Source organism: Eretmochelys imbricata, chromosome 7, assembly GCF_965152235.1.
Source record: "Eretmochelys imbricata isolate rEreImb1 chromosome 7, rEreImb1.hap1, whole genome shotgun sequence".
NCBI classification, from domain to species: Eukaryota; Metazoa; Chordata; order Testudines; family Cheloniidae; genus Eretmochelys; species Eretmochelys imbricata.
In genome coordinates, this window is record NC_135578.1 from 56,398,645 (window position 1) to 56,406,065 (window position 7,421).

Sequence of the window (7,421 nt, forward strand, 5' to 3'; positions counted from 1 at the left end):
AGGTAATTCCAGGGACTTTATATACCTGATCTGTCCGAGGTTTAACAAATATACCCAAAAGAATATTTCACCTACCAGATGTAGGCTTTCCTGCTCCTTCAAAAAGTTTCCCCCCAATGCATTTACCTATAAAGGCTTCAGAAGAGCAGAATTCCTAAATGCGGAAGGTGGGAGTTCATTCCTTTCTTTCTCCAGGGTGCCTGGGATGTAAATATTCCACCCGCCCACACACTTTAATGTCTAGTTCCTCAGCACCAAGAAACCTTTCTGTGCTCTGTGTGGATGAAAGGCATTGAAGCATTTCTCTCTGCTGCAGCCTGCTGTCTTTCCAACTCTTCCCCAGAGCAGGAAGGAATATCTCCCCTTTTGGTTTCCTTATTTAAATGATGGGCCAAGTGGTGCAGCACAGCTGTAGCTCATCTGAAGCCAGAAGGAAAGAAAGGACTTGTCTCAAGGATGCCAGAGGCTCTTACCTGGGTGGGAAATTAGTGTTCGCTTCTTCTCCCTAGTTTGATCCAGAAAGAGTGATTGCAGCTGCTTTCAGCAGCTTGCTAATAACAGGCTTCAGTTACTGGGCTGGTTGTGGTGTGGCAGCTACCTTAAGAAAGTCACAAGTGTGGTTATCATGAGTTTGCAGAAACTGAAGCAATATGGGTAATACTGCTGTGTAAACAGGTAATAGGCTAATATTTCACTTCAGACAGGCACTTCTAGAACTACGAGGAAACTCTAGTAAAAAGCCTCCAGGACAAAATACTGTACAGAGCACATTCTCAGACAGGAAAGTCTAACCCACATTCACTTTTTGAACAAATATTTTTATATTTCGGTGGATTTCATCACCGCTGGGTCCAGGCCATCGTTTTACCAAGCTGGCTTAGTCAACCAGTCAGCGACACTACCTTTACGAGATTCTTAGGTGAGACTTGAACCCATGGTCCTGTAGCGTTCTGCACAAACCACTCCAGCAAAGGTCTATAGCAAAGCCAGGCTAGATTTACCCTAGCAGCAGGGGGAGATTTTAAACACAAAACTGTCACGGATATAGTCATTTCCTTATGCAGAACAGAAAAAAAAAATATATTATATATAAAAAATGAAGCACTAGAGAGAATCTATACAATAATATCCCAGAGGGTCACTCTTTGTGTCATTTTAAAGCCTAAAATGTCTGTAGAACTGACATGAAGGGGGATGGAAGCAACTACAAGCATGGTCAAGAGTTTTTTTATTCAGAATATGACCAGTTTTAATCATCACTGGGTTTCACAGTCTGCTACCATCCAATTTTTAGGTTCTCAGCCGCTTTTACTTGACAAATTACATGCATGTAGTGTACAGCTACAGTAAGGCATGCATGTACCTAGACCATTGAGATATCAGAGGTAAACTCAACCATTCACCACTCTTACTCTCTACAGCTAATTTGCATGCAACGGTTTCATTGGTTGTATGAGGGATAGTGCCACACCCGTGCACCCAACTGCAATCCGCACAAATCAACACAAGTCTCACAGCACAACCCCCTAGATACAAATCAACAGCCAGCCAGCATACGCAACCAGCATACACAACTCCAAACACATAAGGCCCTTCACTGTAGCATACACCCTTATTTGCCACCCACACAAATCCACACAACTCTCCCAGCACAACACAAACACACCCACACAACACCACATATCACTCCGAGGCCTAGAACGTCTGTAGAGTCGATGTTAGGCAATGGAAACTGCTACAAGCATGGTTGAGAGTACTTTTTGACAGGTTTCAGAATAGCAGCTGTGTTAGTCTGTATTTGCAAAAACAAAAGGAGCACTTGTGGCACCTTAGAGACTAACAAATTTATTTGACCATAAGCTTTCGTGAGCTACATCATGAAAGCTTATGCTCAAATAAATGTGTTAGTCTCTAAGGTGCCACACGTCCTCCTTTTCTTTTTATTTTGAGTATCACCAGGTTTAATCATCACAGGGATTTGCTGTCTGATACGGTCCAGTTTTAAGTGCTCAGATATTTCTGGCTTTTTCTTTTTTAAAAACACGACTTTACAAATTACACCTGGCTTTGGGATATTAGTAGGTCCCAAACAAACAAGAAAGGAACTAAATGACCAATCAGCTGAGACATTGGACTCAGAGACAAAAAGGTCTAGAAAGACAAAAAAGGACAAAAGCCTTGAAGACACACCACTTGATAGAATACTTGGAAAGTTCACACATCCAAGCAACAGGCTCAGATGAAATGTATGCTAGGATAGTAAATTCTTGAACCCCTTTAAGTTACTGGATCACTAACAATATTTTTTTTAGAATCCATAAAGAACTAAGGAGATACTGGAGTGTCCAGTTTCAGGAAAGGAAAGACGCAATCCTATCAATTACTGCCCTGTAATTACAGCTTCTCTCTGTAGTAACACAGTGTATTTTTAAAAAAGTAATTAAACATCCTACAAGGTTATGAAACCATGAGTAGGAAGCACTGAGGATTTATAAAGAACACCACTTGCCAGACAAGCTCAACTGCTCTTCACAGGACATTACAACATTCGGACAGCAGTAGATATAGCTGAATTTTAGTGAAGCAGTTAATACTGTGTCTCAGAAAGGGTTATTCAAATTAGCTCACCAGTCTGGAAAACTGGATGAACTACCATAAACAAAGGTTAATGAGAAATGGACTGAATATGGAGCCACTGTCCAGGGGATGCCCTACGGATGATAAGGCCTAATCTTATTTAGTAGAGCCAAGTCAATGACAGAAGAAGAATGTTGGAGAATATCGGTTCAGATTCTAGGGTCCAGGTCCTGCAAAGACTCATGCACACGTTTAGTTCCACTGAAGTTAACGAGACTACTCCCAGGCATAAAACTTTGCAGGCTCAGGGTCTAGCTAAGTTTCGGTCTGAATGTTAAAAGTATTTTTCTGGTTACTTTTTACTACTATTAATTTTCAGGATGTTAAATTTAGTGCACGGGTATTTGTCACAAGGAAGTCTCATTGGGACATTCATAAGCGATGCCAAAGGTCATGAATTTTAGAATCAAATTCACAACTAAAATTTACACACAGCTAGTTAGGCAAGGAGTCCCTACAGACAAGAGAAACAACCCGGCCTAGTTTATCCATCTAGGATCTTAAACCACACCCTGCTCCACAGTATCTGAGTGCCTATTTATGTAACCAGCCAAGGGTGAGAACATTTCTAATCATATATTGGATTATAAACCTGGCACTTCACATCCAGAAGTATTGAAGAAATTGGTGATAATCTTGATTAGCCCATTAGAGAATTTCCGAACACCTCTGCAGAAAAACTTGCAAACTGAAAACGGGTTCAAGTTTACCAAGTTATTCAGCAGGAATTTGCCCAGATTCATTTTAGCATCTTGAGTAAGACAGAGGAGGCAGTCAACATCAGGAGAGGAGACATTTGCAGATGAAAGGAAAGGCCAAATCCCCTTTCTGTGCACTAGCAGGAAGGGGATGGGGGTGCGGAAGATGCGGACCTGGAGCTGCCTCTGCCCCTCTGCAGCAGCAGGTAAGATTCCAGGCTAAGGCTTGTAAAACAGGACCAGCTACTGTACTGGTTGGTTCACTGTAGCAGCAAAAGAGCACAGCTTGCCAGCTAAGGGTAGCAGCACGTATGTGGAGGTCCCGTCATTCCCTGGGCAATGCTGCCAAAGAACCCCTGCCAACACAGGGAACGCCACTGACTGAATGACTCTACATAGGCTCTAAGGAGCGTGAGCCGTTTGCAAATTCAGCTAGAGCAGACGGCGGCACCCAGCGGTAGCTCATCCAGCTCACACCTCGCCCACGTGCTCCGAGCTGGCTTCTACCCTCCAGCCAGCTCCAGGAGCTAGGCCTCTCCTCCAGCACCTGGAGCGCTTTGAAGTCCCATCCAGAGCAGGGGCGATCCCAGCCCTGGGGCCGCGATTGGCTAGGCCGTCGGATCAGGGCCCCCACTTTGAGGGGCTGGGGGCACTCCCTTGCTGCGGCCGGGGTGGAGCCCACTAGCCTCTTTGGGCCCCCGGGAGACTAGCGCAGAGCCAGGCAAAGGGCGATCGGGGCCCGGGGGGGGGAGGGAGGACTAGAGGCGGAGGATTTGCCCCCCGCCACCGGCCCAGAGGGAGAACGGCCCCACGCCAGTCCTCAGCGCCTCTCACCCACCTGTGCGCCTCCAAAGGCGGCCGCGGCGCTAGCTGGGTCGCGGCCGCCTCCCTCCGCCCGGCCGGGGCAGGTGCAGTAGCGGGGAGGCGCGCAGCTATGCGGCGGCTATTACTGGCATTGGCCTCCCACGCCGGCGCCTTTCAACCCGGCCGGCCGGCACAGGCGAAGCCCGCCTCTCAGCCCACACGCCCGGCTCCCATTGGCAAGCGGAGCGGCCCGGCCTCGCCCGCGCCCCGGGACGCCCGCACACCGCCCTGCCGCGGGCCTCCCGCCCGGAGCCTCCCGCCCGCGGGCCTCGCTAGGGGGCGGTCATGGGCCCCCGGGGATGCAGCGCCAGCTGGGGCAGAGGTGGCGCCTGCCCTCCCCTGCCGCAGCGCCGCGGGCACTAAGCTCGGCAGGCAGGAGGAGCCAGGCGCGGCCCCCAGGGCCAGGGGGGTGTATGTGACGGTCTCCCAGCGCCTGCACCCTTTGGAAGACAAGGCGGCAGGTGTAGCTCGGCCCTGTGCCCGCCAGGGGGAGGAAACGGCCGCGCTGGAGTTTAGGGGTTAACCGTGTGCTGGGAGATGAGTCTGGCGCTAGCTGGGGCCATGGGGCGGCTATTTGGGGTAGGGCACCAGTAGGAGCCCCGCCCTGGTAGAGTTGATCCCTGCTCTCCTTAGGCCAGTCCTCCAGCCACCCACCCGCATAGCTCCAGAATTAGGGACAGCCCCTAAAGATTTTCAAATGAAACTGTTCTTTGCTCCCCAGGAAGCCAGGGACTAAATGCACTACACTGTACACAACTTAGTAGACAGGCTGCTGCCTTCTGTTAACACTTGTACTCCTGAAAGGGGTATGGCTCCCTTCCTAGGTGGATTGAACAAGACTGATCACAACATGCATATACGAGAGGCTAAACGCTGCAGCCTTTACACCAGGGCAGTGTTCCAACCAGCCACACATCCAAGTGGGTGGAGTTTTTCCTCTAATGATGGCTTTTTGATGATCAAAAAGCATTGAGTCCAAACATGCCTCAAAGCTGTGGGCAAAAATCTCCAGCCAGGGAAACTGTCACAGTTCAGGACAACTGCACCTGCATTCCCTCTCGACTCCAGTCAAGGCACCCACTCAGGCTTCGGCCTCTCCAGCCATCACCGCTCTTGGGTGAAGACCTACGTTTCTTCCCCTCCTGATCAGGGTATTTTCAGGTTGCACAGCTCCCTGCCGATACAGTGAGCTCCCCAACAAAGTCACACTACCTAAGCAGGCCTGCTTTATTTCCCAGAGACAGCAAATGGTGTCATTGCCACAGTTAAATTACCACACAGTTTTCTAGTTATTTATTCTTAAGGTAAAAGCATTACAGAGAAAACAATCAAAACCTACCCATATGCTAAGAAGATCACCCCAACAAGTGCTGTGGCCAGTGAATGTCTTTCAAACCCTACCCAGCGTCTTCCTGTCACTACAAATTTGTAATTCTCTTTGCTCAGAACAAAACCTCATGAAGCGGAGAGTTACTCCTCTGTACAGTTTGGGCCTCTTGATTCTGGGAGTAGATAATTCCTAGACCAAGGTCCCATCCCCAGGGCGAAGCTTTAGAAGATCATGCTCTCCTCCGGACCTTTATGTTCCCCTCTTCCCAAGTATTTCCTAACTAACAGTTCATTTTTTAGCCCATCGTTTAAGAGAGTCCTTTGCGGCCCATAGCACTGCCCAAGGTTTACATTAATCATGGCTCCTAGGCAAGTTATACACAACCTCAAAACAAACAAACATTTGCCATTTTAATGCAATGAACTCCTAGGATACTGAAACTTAGTTCAATAACGTTTGTCCAAGATATCGCAAGAAATTGCCATACCTCTCACAGATGCATTACAGGGAAGTCCTTTCAAGTAGTACGCTCTTCCCCTATGCATCAAGGCTGTCTTGCATGTGTTCAGCTTGACCTGGTACTGATCTCGAAGCACTGCAGTACATGACATGTACGGCTGGCAGCACTTCAGCTGGTGTTATTGGACCAGCTCCCCTAATAACTTTACACCAAAATTATATGAGATGTGAGGACTGAACCTTGTAGAACTGCAGAGGTAAAGGGCTCTAGAAGTGTGTTACCCCAAAATAGCTTACCAATTCCCTTAACCTCACCACCCAATGTGTTCTTACACAGGACTCACCCACTGCGGTGTGGCTACAAGTGAGAAGAAAACATCTGTAGTTATACTATAGCACACTACAAGTGCAAAGGTGACCAGACAAAAAGTGGATACGATGTTGTGCATCCAGGTTACAGGGAACTTTAGACCCAGGCCACGTACCATAGGAAGACTGGTGTCCAGGCCCCCATCCATCCATTTCTGGACTGTGGACAGAGGGAGGGGGTCACTGAGGGGGCTCACTGGCTGCCTGGCTCTCACCACCTGGGTTGGTCCCCTGCCCCAGATGGGACTGAGTATGGCCAGCTTAGCCCCAGAGGGAAGGCACAGACAGGTGCCCCCCACCAACACTTCCACCACAGGGAGCTGCTAAGTGATGCAGCCACCATGCCGCCAGGACTGAGCCTGTGCTCAGTGGGAGAGTTCAGGGCAGCAGGGGTGACGTCAGGCTGGCTGTTCTGAATGGGGGAGTACAGGGAGGCTGGAGCAGAGGGGATAGAGGGGCTGGCTGCACTGCAATGGGGAGCAGGGGCAGTTGGGGTGTCAAGCATAAGAGGGGGAGTAAGGAGAGGTACTGAGACTTGGCAGTGGGGGTGGCTGGGAAGGTAGGTCCTGGTGGCTCACTACTCCTGGCCCCAGCCTGACCACCCTGGTTCCTACGTGCTCCCCAAGAGCTGCTTCAGCCCCTTCAGATCCTGCTCTTGCCTCTGCCCCCAGCAGCCACAGAGCCCCACTCTGCCTAAGTCACCACCCAGCCCTTGCCGCCCCTGCCCTGGGAATAGATTAAGTTGCGAGCAGCATGTTTGTGACATGCCCAGTATATTGAAAATTGCTGCTTTATGGGGAGTGTTGCCACCACCACCACCCTGGCAGCACTTCCTGTACTGCAGGAAAAAAGCAACACAACAAACCCACAGTACGTAAGACCTTGGTCAGTCCCTTGAGTTAATGCGGGCATAAGAACTTCATTCCCCTGCATGTGTGTTCAGATGTCTGTGTGCTTCACCTGCTAACTTCGTTACATGGGTATTTACCTAAGGATTTTTCCCCCATTATGTTCTTTGCACACAGGTTTTGCTCCACTGCAGCACACAGGAAGCCAGATTTAGC